Source organism: Lissotriton helveticus, chromosome 2_1, assembly GCF_964261635.1.
Source record: "Lissotriton helveticus chromosome 2_1, aLisHel1.1, whole genome shotgun sequence".
Taxonomy (NCBI): Eukaryota; Metazoa; Chordata; class Amphibia; order Caudata; family Salamandridae; genus Lissotriton; species Lissotriton helveticus.
The window spans coordinates 2,023,925,819-2,023,950,555 of record NC_136059.1 but is presented as its reverse complement, the minus strand read 5'-3'; positions in this window follow the sequence as shown (position 1 = coordinate 2,023,950,555).

The window sequence follows — 24,737 nt, the reverse complement described above, 5'->3', positions numbered from 1 at the left end:
AAGTACCTCCTGCACAAGCAAAAAGCAATATTCATGAATGACAGGTGCATCAACCAATGGTTAATGAGCGTGGACTGAATAAATGCGTGGATGGAATGTGTAACTCCAAACAGCTAAAGGAGGTTTGCCTTCCCACCCTCTGTTGACATTTTAGTTCTAGAATATAATTTCTCTAGCCAGAACCGAAAGAAATAAAAATTAGTTAAAGGTGTTACTGCAGATTCTGTGATCTGACCCCATGACAGAGGGACTCTATGAGACTGTGCGAAAATTTGCTAATAATGGCAGTAGAGGGTAGAATAATTGGGCAGCAGAAGGTAGAATAATTGGGCAGCAGAAGGAGGAAGAAAGTTATTGTTATTCGACAATCCAGTAACCTACCTATCTAACAACTTGTGTGTTTTTTTAATTCAAAGCAGCCAAAAGACACTTTGCTCTTTGGAGCACTAAGTGTGCTTAGACTTTAATTCCACCGTCAAACTTTAAATGAAAAAATAAATCAGAGGGCCTTATTATGAGTTTGGTGTTGCCGGAGCGGGACTGCCACTCTCCTGCACTGGCAAAAGCATGTACAAACAGTCCACTAGATCAGGAGTTTTCTCCTGCCTGGAGGGCGGTTCTTTGGCGTTCCTAGGGTGGTGCCTATGAAACAGGCACTGCAATGGGAACATCAAAGGCAGTACGTGCACCACATGTACTGCTGTAGTCCATGCAGTGCAGGTACTGGTGTGCATGCACACAGGGGGGCACCTGTGGTGCCCCCCTGTGTGCATCCACATGGCGTGAGGCACAAGCGGGCCCTGTAGGGCCCCATTTGTTTCTTCACTGCCACTCTTTTCATGGCAGATGCACCACCATGAAAAGTGTGGCGGTAAGGAAACTCACAATATGCTTGGCAGAACCGCAGCAGTCCGCCAAGCATGTTGCAGCCTCAATACCACCATGCCATTGCCAGGGATCTCTGATCCCTAGAGGTTACTGTGGTCCCAGGGTGGCCTGACTGCCCTGGTCGTAATGGGGCGGTCCGAAGACCGCCATCACTACGCCCCTGTGAGTCTGGGAGTCCGTGAACTGCCAGACTCGTAATAAAGCCCAGAGTTATAAACTGATGATTAGAACGGCATAATCTGCATTCTACACTGAACATTTTTCTACGTGGACTAACATTCCAGAATGCTGCCTTTTCACACTAGGGAAACTGAGTTCACACAAACACAAGAGCTACACGCAAAGTGGGTATGCCAGAAATGTTTACTTCTGCCTTTGCCAACAAATTGAAGCAATCCATTCTCAGCTCCCATCAAAAGCCTCTGCTAGTAAACTGTTGTGGGTGTCCTAGCTGCAGGTGGTTAATTTGTATGCCCAAGTACTGATTCACAAACAGTGTACATACTGACTCACTGGGTTCTGATAACCTCCTTTTCCCATGAGTAATCCCATCTCTTTAAAGCCTTCCTCATGTTCTGACGACCTGCCTCATATGTCCAGGAACAAATGAACATGCCAGTGGGCAGTCTCAAAGGTCAAGTCTCCACCATTACATAGGGAAGAATAGACTTATATTCTTGATTGTCGCTCACAAACACACTTTTATATGTCCATCTAAAATTGCATGCCCAGACAGTGCATCGTTTTCCCATATAGACGCTTTTATGACCAAACAGAGCCTAATGTGACCAAGTAAAATCTTATATGCCTCATGAGACCGACCAGGATGTCCCTCATATGTTCAGGAACAATGTAATATGCACTTGTCCAACCAATTGTTTGTAATCATGTGAGGGGCAGCAATTAAGTTTGTTCACACAGCTGTGGGAGGTTTTTGTGCATTCATAAGATTTGTGTATTATTAACAATGTGTATAATATGGATCTATAATCGTATTTACATTTATACACCTATCAGATGTTATTGTCTTTGAAATTATTTGGAGCCGTCCTGTTAGAAGTGTCTTATCTTGGCTTATTCTAACTATCTAGCAGCTCGGCCTCAGCCCCTTCTTATTCAAATGTATATTCCACCCTGCACATTCATTATGTATTATTATTACTGCAGGCAGTCAAGCAAAGTCATGTATGTTTATTTCTGATTGACGAGGTTTCGCGAAGAAGACTCTAACATAGGCTCTTCAAGATTTCTTCCACCTGCTAGCAGTATTTCCTTCATTCACAATAATTCACTGTTGTTTTGTAACTAGTTTGGATGATTTCAACCCCCTCTGACTGAATCAATAATATTCAATTAGAGGGATAGTGGTTAGGTGATGTTTATTACTTCTGTGCTCTGATTTGCCGAAATTGCAAAGGAGTTGGCCTAACGGCTAGGGCGGCCGCCATCGAATCTGGGGAACTGGGTTCGACTGTGGGCAACAAGCTGTACATCCTGTAATTCAGGGCAAATCACTTAATCTCCCAATGCCAAATTAAAAAATAATAAAAAACTGAGTGTGTCCTCATGTAACACAACTCGTGCTTTGTAAGGCGTTCTGATACCCGATTCGGGTCAAGTTCGTGCTATATAAAACTCCGTAAAAAAAAGTAAAACATTTTTGTGCTCACACCATGATCAACCTGAAGTTTTCATTCTATACTATGAGATGGTATCCTGAATAAACCCTCAACTTTCAGAGTGAGCCAGAGACTTTTCTGATGCTACTAGGGATGCTGTCTGATTTCTTACTTATTTTGATGACCGTTGGGAGTTAGAATATTTGGGATTTTTCCTGCAAATCAGTATTGCCCTATTGCTGAGTGACTTCATGGCAATGTCGTTATGCATCTGCGCTTACAATTTCTGTAATGTACCGTTGAACGTTTTGCAATATATATTTTCTAAATATTCTAATTCTGGCCCCAAACTAAATTTTTGAGTCCGTCCTTCTTTAATGGACCTTATTTTTTATATATATATATTTTTTTACAACTCATGCAATATGGATCTACACTTGAATTTACATGCATACTTTTATCTGATGTTATTGCCTTTGCAACAATTTTACAATGTCCTGTTAAAGTTACTTTTCTTAGCATTTGCTAACTAGGTGCCAGCTAGGACTCAGCACTGTCTTGTTCACAATGAAAGTCTCACCCTGCACATTTACTGTTTATAATTTCTGCTAACCACATTTCTGGTTGACGTTGTTTGCAAGAAGGCTCTATGGGGCATATGTATCAACCGAATTTTTAGTCGCAAACGTTGCAAATCGCAAAAAACGGCATTTGTTATAAAAAATTCGCAATTTCAGATGCATGAGGCACAATCGCATCGCAAAATAAGAAATTGCAAAAATATCGATTTCTTACGCAGCGATAAAATGAAATCTGTGAATATCCTTGTGATTTCCTAATTTGCGATTTTCTCTGTAAGCGAAAGTTGCACAAAGGAAATCGCAAGTTAAGAAATCGCAAGGAAATGTAACAAAAATTCGCAAATAGCGATTTGGACAAAATCTCAAATTAAGAAATCGCAATTACCACCAAGTGCATGCTGGTGGTCACCAGGTGCAAGGTATTTAAAGCAGCCCACAATGCAACTGAAACTTCCACAATGGCAGTGCTATATGTGATAGCCAGGAGGCTGTGTATTCATGCTCTTGCACAGAGGAGAATAAGACAGGAACGTATTTTTAAGCTGAGCATCACTCTGTCTCCAGCAGACTGAAGAGAACATCAATGAGAAGTACAGGCTGCACCCACAGACCATCTTGGACCTGATTGAGGAACTGAAACCCTTTTTGAAACACCCAACACGCAGGACCCAAACAATTCCCACCCATGTGCAGGTCTTGTGCTCACTGCACCTCCTGGCCTCAGGGAGTTTACGAGGAGTCATAGCAGAGGTTGGCGGGGTGTCACAGAGTGCCCTATCTCGCTTTTACCATGCCTTTCAAGATGCTATGCTACAGAGGCTATCACATCATATATGCTTCCCTAGCACCCAACAGGCATTACAGCAAACCAAACAAGATTTTTACCAGATTGTACGTTTCCCCCACGTCATTGGCTGCATTGACTGGACCCATGTGGCCCTCACACCCCCAGCAGCAACTGAATATGTGTACAGAAACCGTAGATGCTACCATTCCCTGACTGTACAGATTGTGTTCAATGCTAAGTATATTATCAATGACATTGTACCAAAATACCCTTGCAGCAGAAACAACTCTTTCATTTTTTGACATAGTGGGATACATAGACGTCTGAGTGCTGGAGAGTTTGGAGAGGGATACCTGCTAGGTAAATTAATGGCACACGTACATCCATCCACTACATCTCTTGGGGGGGACATTGACTTACCTATTATTTGTATCCCTGCAGGTGATAGTGCCTATGCAGTGCGGGACTTCATCCTGACCCCGTATCTGGATCCAGCCAATGCAAGGGAGAGGATACAACAGGGCACACAGATCTACGCGCAGCGTCATAGAGCGTACTTTTGGAATCCTAAAGAGCCAGTTCAGATGCCTGTATAAAACTGGAGGAGCACTGCAATACAGCCCTGAGACATGCTGTAAAATCGTGACAAGCTGCGCAATGCTCCATAACATGGCTATGAGGAAAGGCACCACAATTGATGTGACCGACACAGTCACATCGGATGACGATTGCCCACCTCCCCCTGGCAGGGCAGCAGCAGGAGTAGGGGCAGCTGCCGGACGTCAGAGACGGACTGAGATCACACAAAACTACTTCTAGGTAAGAAATGAAAATGATGAGCCAAAATGATGTTTGACATATGTGATGTGTTTATTCACACTTCACAAAGATTAACTGTTGCTGTACCCAGAACATGTTATGTACACAGTGCAGGTACTCCCCATGAATGTGTACAATTTGTTGGGTTGCATCACCCCTTGGCACAAATGTGTCAATGTGCAGTTCACCTCCTCCGGTGACGGATTGGTGCTGGTCAGTGCCCAGCCTGAGTGCCCTCCATTGTGTGCCTAGGTACTGCACTTTTTTTTTTTTTTTTTTAAGTTTCAAAAACCTTTATTGTGGTTGAAAGCATGGTACATCAATGCAATGTGATCAGGCATTTATACATAGTTTGTTTGAGCATATTAATAGCATCTTCCCATGCTAAACAGTGTCCAAGTATAAGTGATTGCATGAAAGGCCATACAGTAAATGCCCCTAACTCCCACCCACCCAAAATACCCCATTATGAAACAGTGAAAGAACAGTGTCCGAAGTAGATAGCATAGATTAGTCTTGCAAACTCAGCCTGAAGGGGGGGGAGGCCCCCCCACGTCCCACAGATGACAGTACCGCCACATAGTCCGGTGGCGATAGCATATTAGTAAGTCCACCAGGAGGAGATCGCCAGTAGTCCACGATAGTTCAAGCCAGTACTTTCCAGGGCCTTTCGCACATTTAATGGTCATATAAGGAGCAAGTATCAATTACATATAGCATCAAGCACACACAGCAGACGATTATGATGCACAATCACTGGTCATTTCTTCCCCCTCCCGCTCGCTCTCCTCATCCGCCTGCTGCCTAAGGAGGTACGTCGTGAACGGCGCCCATATGTCCCTTGGCTGCGACTTCAGGGGTGAGAGTGCAGCGTAATCGCGCAATCTTTCCTGCCATGTGGTCATGGATCTGATCCAGCATTTAAATTTGGGGGCACGCCCTCGTCCCCATCGGCAAGCAACTAAACGCTTGGCAAGTAAAAGACTGAGGGCTAAGAATTTCCTGTGAATGGTGTCGACGGAGTGTGTCAGGCCCAGTAGCGCTTGTAGTGGGCATGGGGTCATGTGCACACCTAGCATGTCAGCAAGACCATGAAAAACCTGTTCCCAGTAAATGGCAACCTGGGGGCAGGACCAAGCAAGGTGAAGGAAGTCAGCACCAGCAGCGCCGCAACGTAGGCAGCAGTCTGATTCGCGCAATTGAAATTTATGTAGTCTGGCAGGTGTGCGGTATGTCCGATGGAGAAATTTGTAGTGGATTAGCCTCAATCTATTGTTACCGGTAATTGCTTGCATTTGTGTACAGCTGGTTTCCCATTGTTCATCAGTCAGCGGTTCGACCAGGTCTCTATCCCATTCTATTTTGGCCCTCGGGGTAGCGGAACAGGGTGTGGTTTGTGCGTGTTTGTAGAGCATAGACACGACATGACGTGGGGCTTCCGGTTGTACAATGGCGTGAAGTGGTGCAAATATGTCCGGCTCAGTGTGGAAGGACTGAGTTAGGGCGGGGACGTTTTGTCGCAATCTAGTAAATAGAAATGTATCCATAACGGAGGGGGACGTTTCCCCAAAGAATTGCTCCAACGTTCGGAAAGTGCCCTGAATATATAAATCCCCCCAGACACGAATTCCCAGCTTTTTGAGCATTTTGTGACAAAGCACTTCACAAGTGACTCGTACACTTGGGTCATTAATCAATGGCAGGTTAGGTGAATAATAAAATGAGCAGTCTAGGGTGCGCGCCAGTCGGGCCCAGGCCTGCCCCGTACAGTCTACAGTGGAGGGGTCACGTTCCGTATGACTTACCAAGGTGTGAATGTATCCAGTAGGGACCACGGGAGCCATATGACCATCTTCAACTGCTAAGTGAGCCAGGTATGGTGGCGGATGGAACCAATAAACGGCGAAATGTGCCTGTGCACAATCATAATATCTTTCAAAGTTGGGTACTTTGAACCCTCCCTGGTGGAAGGGGAGCATGAGTGTAGTCAGACTGAGACAAGCTTGTTTTCCACCCCAAATCAACCTCGTGACTTGAGAATTGAGGGAGCGAAAAAAGAATCTGCTGGGATTATACGGAATATTAACAAATAGGTAAAGTAATTTCGGCAGGAGTATCATTTTGATAAGAGCAATGCGGCCGGCCATGGAAAGGGGGAGATGCAACCATTTGGTAACGTTATCAGTGATTTTATCTAGCACAGTGCCATAGTTGGCTTGCATCAGTGCATCCTTGTCTCTGGTGATGTGGATGCCCAAGTACTTCAATTCATCTTGTTCCCACACGAGTGGGTAGTCTAGTTGGAATGGAGGAGTATTAACAGTTAGCGGGAAAATCGCGGATTTGCCCCAGTTTATTTGCACCCCTGCAATACCTCCGAATTTAGTAATTTCGCGCAGCACTGGATTCAAATTATCCTGGGGCTTTTTTATATATAACGTCATATCGTCCGCGTAGAGGGATATGAGTAGTTGCCGGGACTGATAAATGAGCGAGCGGTGATTATGTTTTTGACGGAGGGTTGCGGCTAGTGGCTCAATCGCAATCGCGAAGAGGATGGGGGAGAGAGGGCAGCCTTGGCGGGTGCCCCTCTGAACTTTGAATGGGGTGGACCTGGCGCCATTGAGTAATACAGTGGCTGATTGCTGGTGATAGAGCAGCTTCACCCAGTCTAGAAAACTGAAAGGCATCCCCATGTGTTGCAGTGTGCCGAGCAGGTAATCCCATTCCAGCGAATCGAAAGCCTTTGTGGCATCTAAGAATACCGCCACGGCGTCGCAGTTAGGGTCAATGTCCTGGAGCACTGCGTGGAGGGTGCGGAGATTATGGGCATCATCGTGTATTTCAGTGACAAAATTTGCAAATCTAGGGGGCCTAATCGAGTTCGCCAACGCTTTCCCAGGTCTATCTCCCTCACCATAGACACGGGCCATGTGTGGGCGTCCTAGAAATTTACTCACCCTGTCAGCCACTTGTGTATATTCCGAGAGTTTGTCGCGCATATTGGCATGAATTTTAAGGTCATCCGGACAGCGATTAATGGTATCCTCCAGGTCACGTAGTTCAGTTTCTAAATTGTGCAGATCTGTGCGTAGGGTTTTCAAAATGCCTCCCCCTTTGGCAATGCACCAACCCCTAACAGTTACATTAAAAGCCTCCCATACGGTGGTGATACTATCTACGGAGGAGATGTTGCGTTCAAAGAAATCTTTTATGTCTTGTTCCAATTCGGCCTTAAAGACCGCATCACGGAGATGTGCCGGATTGAGTCACCAAGACAGGTATGGGGAGCAATCAAGGGGAATCCGCAGTTCCAGGGGTACCGGGGAGTGGTCGGAGAATGTGCGGGCTAAGTGCGATGCGCGTAATACCCAAGGAGTAACTCCCGCCGAGACGAAAACGTAATCCAGGCGTGCCCAGGTGGAGTGTAACGTGGAGTAGTGTGTGCCTTCACGAAGGGCAGGATGGGCGAACCTCCAAGCGTCTGTTAAATTGTTATCATCAACTATACTACATAGCGTGCGTTGTGTTTGAGTGTAGTGCGAAGGGAGTGGCCTTGATCTGTCCAAGCTTGGTCTCAGCGCAGTGTTAAAGTCCCCACCCCAAATGACGTGTGTGATACCCAGTGTCTGGATTTTCCCCCATAGTGTAAGCAAAGCAGCGGGATTGTCCACATTAGGGCCATAGAAATTGGCGAACAAAACATCGTGTGTGTGCAATCTTCCCCAGACGAGACAAAACCTGCCCTCCCTGTCATTGTCCATCCCTTTAACGGTGAACGCCACCCCGCGTTTTATAAGGACAGTAACACCCCTGGAGTAATTAGAATAGGGCGAGAAGGTGTGGCTAGTGGCCCATCTGGCTGCGAATTGCGTTGTGTTCCCAGGAGCCAGGTGTGTCTCCTGTAGGAGAGCTATGTTTATTCCATGTCTGTCCAGATAGCCCAGAATCTGTCTACGCTTTCTGGGGTCGTTCAGGCCACGAACGTTCCAAGAGGTGAGTTTACCCAGGATGCCCTTGGGGTGACAGGACCGCGCTATATAAGTACACATATAAATACATAAATAAATAAATAAATTAACAACCTGGCGCGCGTTAGTGTCCCCCATAGAACGTATCAGTAAACATGGCATGTGATGCTGGGTAAGCTCGTGTGAGCAGCTCGACTAGTGAAGACAAAAGGGGCCCCACCCCAGACCCACAGTACAATGTAGATATCCATCTCACTTCGGCACAATGTAAAACAGCGTTAAACATCCACCCTCCCACCACCCACGCCGGCGACCCCAACTTGCCGGGTATGACAGTCCCACCCAAAGAAAAGCAAGCCATTACAGAAAAGGGAAACAACAGTGTTCTCCTAAGTCACAATAATAAGGGGAGCAGGGGTTCGCCCTTAAGAGGGGGGGAGAAACTCACTAGGGGCACTCGACCCGCCCTTACATCTCCTGTATTGCACCCACTAATGCCACAGCCAAGGCTTAGCACTCGAAAGTGGGACGGAGATGAAACCTGAGCTGTAGAAAGGTACAAAAAAGGTGATTAAGTACATAAAAGAAAGCAGTCTTATACATCACCAGGATGAGTTATGGCAGCACATATATCGGGCGGCAGTGTGTTCCTGTCAATCTTGTTGGGAGAGGGGAGATGGCGACCTGGATCGGCCGCCGGGCTCCGTCGCGCCGGAGGACGCTTTTCCATGTTTCTTGAGATATTCCTCTGTCTGCTGCGGTGAGGTGAAGAAGTGCTGTCGACCCCGGTGCGTTATTTTTAATTTCGCCGGGTAGAGCATAGCATAAGGAATTTCCAGGGATTGTAGTTTTTTCTTCACTCCTGCGAATTTGCGTCGCGCTTCCTGCACCGTGGGGGTGAAGTCCGGGTAGAAGGCCAGGGAAGTATTTTCGTACGAAACCAGCTGTTTCTCTTGGGCCAGTCGGAGAAGGGTATCTCGGTCCCGGTAGTTCAGGAACCTTGCAATGATAGGCCTGGGAGAGGCACCAGGAGGAGGGCGAGCTGCAAGGGAACGGTGAGCTCTTTCGACAATGAGATGTGAAGAGAATGACTCTCTACCAAACAAGTCGCCAACCAGCCTTTCTATGAAGTCTTCCATTTTACCTGTATTGGTTGATTCCGCACGGCCCAGTATGCGAACGTTATTGCGTCGAGACCTGGCTTCCAGGTCCTCGTTCTTTTCGGCTATGACTTTCAGTAGCCGATCCATTTTGGTGAGTTGGCACCCAGTGGATGTGGAGGTGTCCTCTAGGTCAGAGACACGACTCTCGGCCTCCTTCAGGCGGGCGTCATGTTGGTCCAGTTTCGACACCACGGCATCCATTCTGGTGTTTAGCGCATCCATTTTGGCGTCAATGGATGAGAGACTTTGCTTCATGCAAAGGAGTATTGACTTCCAATCCTCATATGGGGGTGCTGCAGCTCCAGACCCTGCCTCCGTTAATGGTTGGGAGTCGGTAGGTTTACGAGCTTCGTAAGGTAGCTTGGATTGCCGAGCGTCATTCCTCCCCATCCTGGAATCGTAGGTAGCTCAGCGAGTGAGAGTGGGCCAGTCGGGTCAGTAAGGAGCCTACACGGCCAGGCAGTGGAGCTGTGAGGGTCAGGTAATGTCACAGGAAGGCTTCCAAGGTGCGAACGAAGGTTGCTTCAATTCAATGTCACTTCGGACCTAGTGCAGGTAATAGTAGCCTAGTGAGGAAGGCAGCCGCACATGGATAATTTGTCCTGGAGTGGAGGCTGGTTGTGAGTGCGGCGCGCCGTTCCCCAAGATAAGGTCTGCAGTGGGGCTTCTACAGGTACCTCTCAGCGCGGAGCACAAAGACGGCCTATTGCGACAACAGCACAGAGGAGGAGACGTAAAGAGCAGTCCAGACAGGGAGGTCACCAGAGAGGGAAGGTAAGCAGACAGTACTGTATTAGGAACAGGACCTCACTCCACTTATAGGCAATTGAGCACCCAGTGCAAGAGTATATATAGCGAGGCAGTCTCTGTGTTGATGGTCAGGGGAGGACAGTGCAGCATCCTGCCCCAAAGCACAGCCTCCTGTATCAGTAATGAGTCCGCCCTGGGGGGGGTCTAGGTGTATCCCAGCACCTTGCACCAGCGTGGTGGAGGCCCGGCAGCAAGGATGTCAAGTAACCAGTCCGGCGTTTAAACTGGAGAATTGGCGCCAATTTCAATACAGGAATTCCAAGAAGGGCACAGTGCGGGAGGTCTGTAAACTGAGCACTGCATATAGCGTGCCCTCGTACAAGAATTTTCCCGGTGTGTGTGCACGCCTATAGCGTGTTAGTATGCCCAGCAGGAGGTGGAGAGTGCGGCAGCAGGCCCACGCTAGGTCTGAGTCTTTGGTCCTGTACGGCGCGCGCGGCCTATGAAGTGCCCAGTCAGCAGCCGATGTGGGGGGGGGAAGAGTGATCACCTTACTCCGGTCCTCCGAATGGTGATTTTGGTCCCGATCTTATGTTCGGCGGCAGCGCCCGGTCCCCACTGGAGGCGTGGTGTCTTCAGGCCTGTGTCGGCCGGGGAGCTGCGGAGTAAAGTTGACACGCCCCCGGGCCAGGGAGAGCGGAGGATTCAGCGGCAGGTCCCCGGGTGGCGAAGTCCCAGCAGTGTTCGGCGCCAGCAGCAACAAGATCGGCAAGAAAGGTACCGATAGATCCCCCTTTCCGCCGCGGTCTCAGCGGTGGTGTATACAGGGCAATTAAACACCTTAGGATGGCATTAAAGGATGGTTAAAGGCTCAGGCGGGCTGGAGCCTCACGATAGTACGTCCATTGCAGTCAAGCGCCACCTAGCGCCCCCTAGGTACTGCACCGTGTCTTCCACTGTGACGTTGTGCATCAGGCAATGTAGGAGTGTTGCTAGTCCTATTTGAAGTCTCTTCGCTCTCCCCAGAGACCATGAGTGTGCTTCCACCAGCATTGGCAGTTTGCATTTGCTCCACTGCACTTGTGACCTGTTCCACCCCTCTCGCAATGTACTGGCAGCAGTGTGACATTTGCAGCTACATTGTAATGCTGCAACGGGTGAAGTTGCTGGTGGTGGTGCAGAGACGGTTCACCGCCTTTGTGTAATTGTAAAGTCGTGCTTTGGCACGTTGGGCAGCCCTGTCCCTGGCATCTTCATTTTGTTTTAGAGTGTCACATAGGTCACGTATGGCACCTGCCATGGCCATGATGCCCTCCCCCATGTACCGCTGATTTCTGTTGAGGGTGCTCAGCTGCCTGTTAATGGAGCGTAATGATTTTTGTTGCAGGTGCTGTACTTCAAGCATGTTGTTTTCCAGACCTGCAAAAACAGTATGCTCCTCTTCGGTGCCAGTGCTGCTCCTGTTCCTGGACCTCCATGTTTCCATTGTTGCCACACTGATTTGTGGTCTTTCATGTCTACGGATGTCAGACACACCCTGCCTTGCCTCTCTGTCCTCACTTGCCTCCCCTGTGGCATCTAAGTCATCCTCCAATGGAGGCAGTGCGGGCACATGTGTGCGCTTCCTGTGCGTGATGGTTGTGTGTTGTGAGTCTTCACTGGAGTCCCCATCATCAGACTGCTCTAAAGGAATTTGTACATCATCTCCCTCTGCACTGTCATCAAGTTCCCTGGATTGTGCTTTGGAGGTAAAGGGGCACACATGAGTTTCTGTCTTTGTCTGCATTTTGGACTCAATAAAGTTTCTAACTTTTGAGTTGTTTGACTTCTGACACTGTCTTATTCCCTTATCTGTAACCCACATTTTTAACATGATTTTCTATGTGTCATGGACACACTATCCTACATCCAACTACAACTCCCATGATGCATTGCTGTGTGTGCTGTAAAGAGTGGACCGGAGTGACATGTGTTGTTTCTATTTTACACATTCTAGACAGTTTGCATGCTATGGGGATGCGTGCAGAAATATTTGCCATGCATCTTACCTTGACTGCTGGATGCAGGGTCGGAGCTGTCAATGTCAGCCACATCACTTACACTCTCAGGCAGGAGAGTGGACTCCACAAGCTCTTCATAGGGTGTTGTCTGTGCTGCTGTGGATGTTCCTCCCCCGGTCTTGTTTGACTCCTTTAGTCTGGCTGCCACCCTCTCCTTAGACCTTTGGCGCATATCGTACCACCTCTTGCGCAGTTCTTCAATTGTACGATGAGTCACACCCACAGCATTGACTTTCTCTTGTATTTGAAACCAAATTTTCCTTTTCCCTGCTTCTGGGACTTTCAAAGCTTTCTTCCGAAAGAGGAGCTCATGGCTGCAGACCATCTCCTCTATCAGCACCTCCTGCTCTTTGTCTGAGAATTTATGTTTTCTTTTCCTCTTCTCAAACTCCTTGCCCTCATGTGACCTCTGAGACTCCATTGGGGTTCTTGATGTGCTGTGCAGCCTCCTCACACACTCCAAACTGCCTCTAACTGTGGCTCAGGCAAACAGGTGCAGCAAATCACTGCCACTTCCTGGTTGTTATGTCATCAAGCTGCACCTGTATTGCAGATTCCCGATTTTGCAATTTCTTAATATACGAATTTCGCAAATAAGGAATCGCAAATCAATATTCTGAGATTTTCTTGCGATGTTTAAGAAATCGCAAAACATTTATGTTTTTTTAAATACATCCCGTTTTGCGAATCTGAAACTGCGAATCGCAAAATCTTGCTATTTGAGATTCGCAAAATGGGATATTGATACATATGCCCCTAAAACATTACACTTTGACTGAAGATAGTTCTCTAATCAGGAGGACCAATGAAGAAGCTTTCCACTAATTAGTGGGTGAGGTTTCTACATCTTTCTAATATAAATTATTTGTAATGCTTGCTCAGTTTTGGCAGTTGATTTTACATTGAGAGGGCCAATGGGGAACCCCCAGTCTCTAGTAAATACGAGGGAACGGTTATTAACCATTGGGTACACAGCTGCCTACACTCATATACAACCTCCTATATCCAGAGACAACTGTGCATTCCATTATGCAGCTTTATAAGCCAGAGTAATGTTAAACATCTTTAGTTACAGACATATATGCCCAGGTTAAATCACCATATCCCCACAGAAACCTTAGTATATCTAGGTCCAGTAATAATGTGCACATGTTCGGCCTCTAATATCCTTGCAAAAGCATGCCTCAGCTAGCCTAGGACTGAATGCAAACGGATGGCTAATAGAGCTTCCCATGCCTAAGTGCACGTTCTTTTGACTTTGCAGAATCCCATATTTGTTCCTAGAGAGTCCTATTCTGACATTAAACCATCATCTTTCTACGTAGCCTCTCAACTTAGTTTCAACCTCAATATGCACATGCACATTCTCATATGCCCATTTACAGCACAGGCTCAACAAACTTATGGCCGGCTGCAGACTCATGGTCAGTCCACGGAAACTCTCAAATCCCCAGGTGCACTGTCTGAAGTGCAAGTATGGCGATATGTATGACCAAATACAGAAAGAATCCTATTTGGCTATATATTCATATTTGATTCAACTGCACCATATGTCGACGCGCAACTTCACATACCTACACCATACTAAAACCTCGAGTATAAGCTCACATGCTCGGGATCTGCCTCATAGTGCTAGATCATGCTTTGTGTACCGTCCTCCTACCACTACATACACCCATGCACAATAAGGAGTGTGAGATTTAGACTCAAATGTTAAGGTATTGCGCATCAGCACATATATATTTATTTCTGCTCATCCAAACTTCCTCTCCCTACTCCCTGATAAGGGCCCCTGCCTGTCTGGTACTTCTTCATCTCTTCCGTTTTGAAGATCCAAGGTCTTTTTGTAGCTCACTCTAGAAATGGGTCATAATTAACTACTAGGCTGGGGACCGAATTAATGTCCAAATGAGAAATTGCAAGAGATGTGGCAATACCCATTCCTATCCTTTCATACCCAGACATTTCATTAGCTCTAAGCTGGGGGAATTTGAGAGTGGAGAATGGCCGAAAACTGAAGAATTACTTCAGCAATCATGTACGGTAAATCCAATTTCATTAATATTACCCCTTTTCTTAGCACATGTAAGTTCCAGAATTACATATACCGCTAATATCTGTAGGTCCAGGACCGTGAATAGTACATCAGTGCTCACAGACTAGTTGTATTGAGGGCTATAAGGACAAACCCATATATATTGTAATTCTGTCTGCCAAAAGGAATGTATTGGTGGTTGCTGTATGCACTATTGTACAGTTTCAGATTTTTCTTTAAAAAACAGACGTTGCTCTTCTGTTTGGCAATTTTAACTTTTGTTTTTTTACATTAAATTCCCTAGAGAAAAGCATGTTAATTGGCAAGGTTGAAAGAGATATATTTTCATCTGGGTTTATTGAATCTGAGAATGCCTGTTGTGCATAGATGTTTAGGACTGGGCTCCCCAGACGCACAAATCAACATCATATCAGCGATATCTAAGAGTATTCTAGGCACATAGGGGCATGTTACCAAGCGGCAGCGATAATTATCGCTGGCCGCCCTCGGCGTGAAAATGTTTATCGACAGCTATCTCTGATAATTATCGCTATGCTAGCGCTGTATTAACAACGCATAGTGCAATGGCGTTAATTATCCCAGCGATAGCAATGTCTTCCATGGAACGTCGCTGGTTTTTTAGCGATGTTTCATTGAAAACGGCGATAACCTTGCTGATACGACCCTGTGGTCGTATCAGCATAATCCACCCCTAATGATAAGTATAACTAAGTCAGCATTTTAGCAGACGTTAGTTTTTGGCGAAAACCGCAGTTTTCGCCAAAAACCAACGTCTGCTAAAACCCTGAGGGCCACCTTGTAAATTCTTGTGATGTGTATTTAGCGATAATTTACAAGGTAGTCCATCAGGGGTACGCCCAGTGACACCCACTTTGCATCTCATTAGAGATGCAAAGCGAGTCATCGGGAAAACAGGTGCTAACATGTGCTAATGCATGTTATCATCCCCTTGTAGATAGGACGATAATCTTATCTCCGCATTTTGGAATTTTACAGCCACAAAAGCGGAGATAAGGCACTTGTTTATATGCACCAAAGGGGTTTGGGACTCCTCTTCTTTGGTGACATTCATTTCAGGAACATAGATAAATTTATGAAACCCATTTATTTTCAAATTCTAGTCTTCACTGGAAATATGTTGACAGTTGGAGAACTCTTGTCTCCTTTCTCGCTGAGCACAAAACCTCAAGAATATGATAATTTTTTAAAAGTTCATTAGATTTCCCAAACCAATACACTTCTCGCCTGCCTTATTAGCACATGAACATTTCATTGGAGAAGTTGAGCCATGATATATATTTGCCTCTGTCCTTTGAGTTACTAATATAAATAGATCTGAGTGGAGATTCAGCCCCTTACTTCACATAATTAGCTTCACTTCCCCTATTTTAACTTTGGATACTGAACAGGCTGCAGCTCTCTTTCCTTTCAGAAACATCAATATAGCAGTAAACAAGGGTGGGACGTGAATATATGTAGTGGTTCTAACAGTTGTGTCACTTTAGTTTCCAGTAGATTTATTAAGTTGAAAAGATTTACATTTCATTTAAACTGGATCAACAAACTTCACTTAGACTCTTACATATACTAATATGAGGAAGTTTATAAAAATAACGAAGAGAAATACAAAATGAACTCTCCAGAAGTTATAGTCTATTATTATTATTATTATTATGCGTTCTTATATAGCGCTCGATTACCCGTAGGCATCTCGGCGCTTGCCTTGGGAACCCGTCCTGGCTTTTCCCTGTGAGATACCCGTACTGGGCATCCCCAGGGTGAAAGCCAGGCATCCCACCGCGGGAGGGCCGTAGTGGAGATTAAGCAGGCTAATGTCCAGAGCTGCAGAGTGTGAACCCGTGATTCGAGTAGCTACCGAAACGAGAATTATCGAGCCCGTGGATATTTGGGCTCAGGACCCTGCCGCGTCGGGAATTGAACCCTGGTCCCGGGTCTGACCTCTGCTTCAGGTCTGCCTCCTCTAACCAGTGAGCCACACTTCTCCACATAGTCTACTATTATATTTAACCATTATGACCGTATATATTACAATCAGATTATTCCTAATAGCTAAGGAGGCTTTTCTATTGCTTGCACATGGAGTATGTATGGAATTTTAGCAATTTACTATTAGGAAATCGCAAACTGAAATGTACAACAGTGTGCTTGACACCATCAGCGATTTGCAGTGGCTCGCAAATGGACTTGCCTCATCAATATTCATGAGGCATGTCTCAATTTGCGGCCTATTGTGAATGGCTACAATCACAGAGCTGTAATGCAGCACAATATCCTTAAAGGAAAACGGGATGCATTTCAAAAACAAAGCTAACTTTCAATTTTTGTAAGAGTAGGCGGTGGTCTGTGGGACCACTGCCTGCTCTTAAAAAATGTTGGCACCCACATTCCCAAAGGGCCCCCTTCCCGTTTCCGAAAGGTTTACCACCAACTTCAGGCTGGTGGTAACTGCAAATATTTTGCAACTGCATTTCCAGTAGCAAAACATTCATACATAACAGTGCTATCTGGTATTAGGAAGGGACGCCCTAAACATGGCCCTTCCTAATACGAAATCGCAAAATCAAAATGCGATTAGGTAACAAGTTACTGAGTTGTATTTTGCCTTCTGTACATGGCAAATGCATTTTACCAGGCTCAAATGGCTCGATGGGTCATTTGTGACCGGTAAAATGATTCGTAGATCTGGCCCATTACCTGGTTGGGAGAGACACCCTAGTGTGCCTAGGCAGCAAACTTGGAAATCGAAAAGAAGAAATTTGAAATGTCATAATAAATACACAATCAATTTAAAGACCAATCCAGACAGGTGAGACTCTAGTTGAACATCTTTTTTGAAAACCTAAAGCTTAATTTACAAGTGATCAGTCAATAAGCAGGGTTGGTCCTCCACTAGGGCGGAGGAGCGCCGCCCCACTGCTTTATCGCAGTGCTAGAACACCAAAACATAAAATGGTAATAGCCATTTTATGTTCGCTTTAAGCATTGAGGGCGGATGGGTGGGTGGGGCTGCCCTGTTCTTTGAGCAGGGCAGGGGATGAGTGGTTTGCCCACTCCTGAGTGCGCAAAAACTGTTTGTTCGGCGCTCTAGGGCCACCAAAACCAATCATGCACACTCTGCCCTTCTCCATGCAGGCTGTATTGTAACCTGCATGGAGAGCATGGAGAACATGCTCACCCCACTAGCCCATGGCTGTGCGCCGCCCCGACCAATCACAACGCTGCAATGGCAGCATTGTGATTGGCTTAGAGGAGGGAGCCTGGCTGCCTGCTTCCTGTTCCTGTTGAGGCAGGACAGCAGGATCGCAGTAGCAGAGAAGACGCAGGACCCGGCGGAAAGGTACGTTTAATTTTCTTATTTCTTTCCCACGCAGCCGCAACACCACCGTGATCTCTCCGTGACTCCCCCACAAATCCCCCCGCAACACCTCCTCGAATCCCCCCTTCCCACCGGCCCTCCCACCCACAAGCAATGCCTGGCGTTACTATAAATAATGTGTGTTCCCTTTCCAAACTTCTTTAAGTCTGTAAAATTGCAATAGTATAAAATTGCATAGTAGGTCAGCCAAACAGGTAATTAGGAGATGTTAATCTACCTACCCTTTGTCTTGCTACATGCATAACATACCGTTATGTGTTTTAAACGCCATGCTAGTGAATGGGCTAATAGTGATAAAAGACCTACAATATGGGAGTGTGCTACATTGTCATGGATTGAAAACAAATTACATTATTGTTTAACTAACGGTGGAGCCATCATTGTTATCTTAAACACAGTTTTCTTTAATCTATACCACCATCTGTACTTGGTTCTTCCCCCTTTATTATATGCAGACAATAGCATGCATTTCGTAGGTAGTCTGGATGTTCTTCTCTATCTGGTCTTTTCTACATGTCAACGTTATTGTGTCACAGCTAATGTGAATATAATGTTTGTGTATATTCTTATTCATGTTACTGTATAGCACACTGAAACATCCTGTTTAGTTCCATGGCATTATGTTGTAATAACTAGAGACACTTGGTAATGAGTTTAAATTTATGTATTAGGGTTTTAACTTAAATGCATATTGGGCATGTATATATGTTTTTCATGACCATATATGTAAATATCAATTATATTATACTGTGTTTCTGTGATTTTCCACTGGAAAATTGTAATTGTATGGTGGAGAGAACAAGACCTCATAAATACCATTGTAAAAAGTCATTCACATAAACTTGAAGACATAAGATGCAGCCATTGCCTACATTCCTTCCAAGCAATCTTAATCTTTTATTGGAGGAAGGTATTCAAAGAGGGCGTGCAAGGGTTCATAAGCACACCTCATTTACCATAAGGCAAAGCATTGGTACAGGAGTGGCACAATAATAGAAGTCAACGCATTTTTAATGCACATCTTGATTAGAAGCATCAGATCAGTAGCCCTAGAAACAAATTGTTTTTACTGCAAAGCCTGCAGATAAGCTAGCTTTAGAACGCATTTAGTAAATAATGTATCTTGAACATGCCACATTATTGTGCTCAAAGAACACTTGACTAAACTGTATGACGTACCTACAACTACTGATGTAAGAGTGTCATGACATCTATACCATCTTGGCAATGCTCCAGATGACAACTATTTTGGCCTCACTGCAGATGTAATGTAGATAGTGGCTGCATGTTCAGATTATGAATATGATAATTGACAATGGCTGGCAGAACGGAGGAGTTGTTTATGTGTACCAATTATTGTCTTAATGATCGGATATTTTTAACCAATTTTTAACCAAAAAGTGTTAGCTTGATGCCCATGAAAAAGTACATAGCTGCTAGTACCATCAGATGGTATTCAGTACCAATGGCAATTTACATGTATAAGAATTTAAAGTTCTGGGATTCCCGAGCATGTATATGGTTGCTTTGGGGTAATATTAGGTAAACATGTGTTAACGTATGGTAGCTTATTTGGCAAAGTGATAAGTATGATGTATCCCCGAAAGGTCAAAGAGAATAACCTAAACATAGCAAAACGTGGAAGGCACAACAGAATATGTGTATATATGTATATATACACAAGTGTCAATACTTATGTGTAGATGTTAGTCTTTGGATAAATGTTATTTGTGGGTCTGTGCATCTGTGTCAATTTGTAAGTGTTCTGTCTATTCCCATATCTCTACATATACTAATGTATTTAAAATGTTCTAACTGTGGCTGTGCAGGCGCATGAATCTGTGAATAGAGATGTAGAGGTACAAATGATCTGTAATTGTGTAAATCTCTATGAATATATGTGTGTGAGTATACTGTTAGCGTGTGCTTGTTAATATGGGAAAAGTTGATGCTAATAGGAAAAATTATACATTGATGTACGAGAACGAAATAGCATCTTTAGTAACAAATCTGCCCATTGTGAACTCCACATCAACCCTGAATCACAAATACGTAGTCCACTAGGCCAGAGGTCACAGATTGATAGGCCACAAGTGGGGTGGCACATAGACTGCAGATAAATGCACCAACAGGAAACCCTAGATCAATCCCACAGATAAGCGCAGCGACACTACAATGGTCCAGGGAGATTGGACCCAAATAAGCACACACAGGGGTATGTGGACTCCCAAAACATCATAAAGACAGATGCCATATGAGTAGGGAACATACAACCAATCAGGACACAGCACATGCATTGATCTGGCTATGCCGGACAACTGGACACGCTACCCACTGGCCACATTGTGTCCATGCAAGGTTGAGGCACACCTCTACTTTCCATTAGACAATCAATTTATGCCTGCACAGGCAGCAGCATACATTCCTTGGGATACATGGACCTCCGGAAATACTTTATTTCCACGACAAACGGTATGAAGAGAAGCTGCAGACCGATTGCAAATTTAGACAGTCCTCAGACAGTGTGCCTGGAACTGTTCTCCCGGCTGCTCTGTTTAATTAAACAAACTGTTGCTGTTTTGCCAAATGCCTCTTGTTTTTTTAAGCGGTTTCATGTTAAAGCAGCAATTTTGTGAGCTAGCCAGGAGCTGATTGGTACCTCGATCCCTACTGCAGAGACTGCACCTGGACGGATTCCCATTTGCCCATCAAGGGAGGTAAGCAGACACCACAATTGATCGAAAGTTCTCCTGAATCCGCAGGGAATGATCCATCCTGAAGCAGCCATAACAGAGAGTAAGACACTACATCAGAACCTAATCCAAAGCATTTGACATATTGTAAACTAGGGCAAAGCATAAATAGATAACGGGAACGCCCTTCCACTGATGCGATCCAGCAGAAGTCACCTTTTTTTTGATAGTCAGCATGCTGGGAAAGGTGAATATTTATGGCTCCTATTATGCTATTTTTGTGATAGAGCTATCCTGAATGGGTGGAGTTGGCACCTCAATCTCATGTTCTTTTAGTCTAGTGTTACAATTCTCTTAACACTGTTGGTATCTGAAAGGAGTGAGAGGTGTTGGTCGCTTGTACCGCTGGGTGTGACCCAGATGGTACGCTTGTCCCGGGGTGTGATACAGGGTGCAATTCGGACATCTAGGGAAAAAGATTTGTACCTTTGAAACTAGGTGTAACTTGTGTGCAGCCAAGAGGGGCCTGTGGTTCTCGAGTTTTTCTTATTTCCGTATCTGTTACCACTACCTTTGTTCCATAGTCGATGTTGGCAGACTATCAAGCTCACTTAGTACTGTGTACCATGCAGAGCTTCCCTTGGTCACAGCATAGCATGCAATAGGAGTGGGCTAAGAGATTGTTGACAAAGCAATCATTTTTTTCTGTCAGCTTTTTATTGAGTTGGTGTAATGTACATATAATCTTATGTTGCTATTATTTATTGCAAACTGTATATAGTACAATAATTAATATCATGCAGATATTGTCCTAGTGTTTTCCTTTTTTTCTCCTGTGTTTTTATACTTCATATCATTCATCGGAAACTGAATTTTGACATTGTGCAAATACTGTTTTTATTGCATAATTTTCACCTGTTGCAACTCTTCATATGCATTTTCATCTGTCTTTATTGAAATGTTTATATTGAATTGTTTGATGCATCTGTGGATAGCACTGAGCTCGTAGTATGTAAAACTGTAAGAGTGCATTGTTGGAACCGTCAGTGTCCTCCAGCCAGGCAGAACTACTGCTCCCGTCAAGGGAAGTTGATTTCCAAAGCTGTATAATATATGCTCACCCTTGGATAGATTGGCACTGAGCAGTCAGGCTCATTACAGAAGCAAATGCACAGCAGCCACTCACAATGAATGCACTGAGCGTCACAAAATATACTACACACAGGATGTATGAAAAACTATTTATATTCAACATACACATACAATCATTATAACATGCCCATCATATACTTTTGGGCCTAAAACACAGTTGGAAAGCTGAACTAGGCCCACTCGAATTGTTATGATCTCACTAGTGTGCACCCTGAGGACAATTCCTAATCTAACCCCCCTCACAAATTGAGAGAGAGCACTCTTATGCAGTGCATGATATCCAAATAATGTACGTACACAAAAAAATAGAGCCCTTTTTAGCAGCACTGCGGTTTGAAGCCACATGAGGGAAACCCAAAGTCAAAAAGTATTATGCTTTTGGAACCAATCGACATATAAGGTGGCATCACCAGCCAGTGTTGTGAATCACAGGCTGTCTGCACACAATCACTTCCACTGACACACACTCACTCTGCACCACTACATGGTGTGACAGGTATCAGCCAGTCCAGACGGCGCATTCTTACACTCACAGTCAGTACCCTAATATAGTGACACTGGTACTCAGCAGGTAAAGGGTTCACCTTTTGCAAACTCCACGGCCCAAGCCTCCCTCCACCCTCAAGGTCACCCCTATTGTCCTATCCCCCTGGGGTGGAAGATAACCAGCTCTGCTATCCGAAGTCACACTTAGTTTGGGTCCTCGGGAAACAGGTGGGAATATGTAACAGTTTTAATTAGGAGGTATACATAAACAGGGGAGAAGTTAGCAGCCACTCGGGAAGTTCACCCGCAGGTCTCAAACCACAAAGGAGTCACAAAGTCTGTTGACCCACTTCCAAATTATCTCAGAAGCATTTCTTCAACCCAGTCAATCTCTCTTGCTACTACCTGGCCCTAAGATGTCTTCGGGAGGAACCAGGTGTGGAAAGGACAGTTGGTCTGCCGCGATGAGGGTCAACAAGGGAACAACCAATGATGGGGAGTAAAACAGTGGAGCGTCTTGGTAGGATGAGATGCCCTGATTGGTTTACCATGATCCAGGTCAAACCCAGGTGATCCGGGCACAGTGGTTGGTGCGCATAGGAATGAGTCTCACCAGGCACCTCAGATTTCAAATATGATGATTTGCAAAATTCCGCATTTCCATGGTAAGGAGGCACAATGACCAGTGCACGCCAAGTTGGGTTGCAGCAGGCAATTCCGGTCACACAAACACAGCGAAGAGTTGCAATTCTGTACCTCTCTGGAAATGAGGCACAACATCAGGTGCACAATGATACCGGTTGCACCAGACCCATCTGGTCACACACAAACTGGAGCCGGTTCAGTCAGCTTGTCGCATGAGAGAAATGCAGCACAATCGACTAAACAGGCCAGCGGTGTCCTGCAACCTCACCACCACTAGACACTTATTCGTGTTGTGGTCACCTCAGTACTGGAACCACACGTTTCAGATGTGGGCAAGATTTCTGGGGCTCCACACTAGGCAATCCAGTCTCCAGACACAAGTCTTAGGTCCACGCTAGCACCGCACTTCCAGTTTGTATTTAGTAGCCGAGTTGGCCAATGGAGAGGGTACTGCTCTCCAGATGTCGCAGGTAGATGGTGTCGGTCCCTGGGGAAGATCTTTGATGTCTCTAAGATCTCCAGGAGAACAGGAGGCCTGCCATCGGGCCCATGGAGGGCACACTTCAGGGAGACACGCTTCAGCAGGTCCTCTGCCCAGGCCAGTCTCTATTTGGAGAGTTATGCTCCATGTGCACAGAGTCCTTTGACAGTGCACACAACACAGTCTGGGTTATCCGGTCCCATGACCCCAGCAGCTATAACATCCCTTGCTGGAGGATGCCACCCATAGTTATACTGTTGTGTGTCTTTGAAGTCTGGATGGCTTTGGGAATTTTCTCTTTGAACCACAGATGTGTATTTGTCTCCCCTAAATTGTAGGCCTGTCTGCCATGGGGCCTAGGAATGCAGATCTTAATCCTTAGTGGAGGCATGATATCAGCCCCAGAGGCTAAGTGTCACAAACTCTATCTTCAATCTATCCCATTTGGCCCACAAAAGACAGAGGTCTGTCGTTCCCACGGGATGCTTTATATCAAAAGGGGGGGAGAAGGAAATGTATGTGATCCTTTCAGCTTCCTTAGTCTTAATGTCAAAAATCAATGGGGGAAGGGATCACTTGTCCTGAGTAACCAGGGTGTGTTTACTATTCGGTTCTGATACCGATCAAAACCCCTCATTCAACTACCAAGGCTCGAATGGTGGTGTATCTTGGTTCTCCGCCTTTTTGTTAGCAACGTGACAGCATCATCATAGGGTTTGATTGTGTGCTTCCTCCACCCGGAGGTAAACCACTGGTTAGTACAGTAGTGAGTAGTGATGAAAAATGTAAGTGAGAAGTACTTATTTAAAAAGGCTTAAATGACCAGACTGAACAAATTTTTATTGGTTCTGGAGAGCAAGCCTGGTTAAAAGATTTGGCATGCGTAGGAAGTTGAATTATGGGGCTTCCGCACTATATAATGTCCATAAAAAGGTCGACATGTTTCAGCCACGAACTGCCCATAGGGGTCAAGTTGGCTTTCTTCAGGACCTAGAACCTATAGTGAAAAATATTTAGTGAAAAAAATCTAAGGATATCCCTCTATTGTAGGGTAATTCTCGAGGTCGTTGCCCCTGAATGTAGGAAGGCCTTTATGTACCTGTAGATATAAAAGGGAAAAGGGAGGGGGGGAGACAAGATAGACAATACAAACATGTATAGATAGTGTCATTGAGCGATATCATGGATA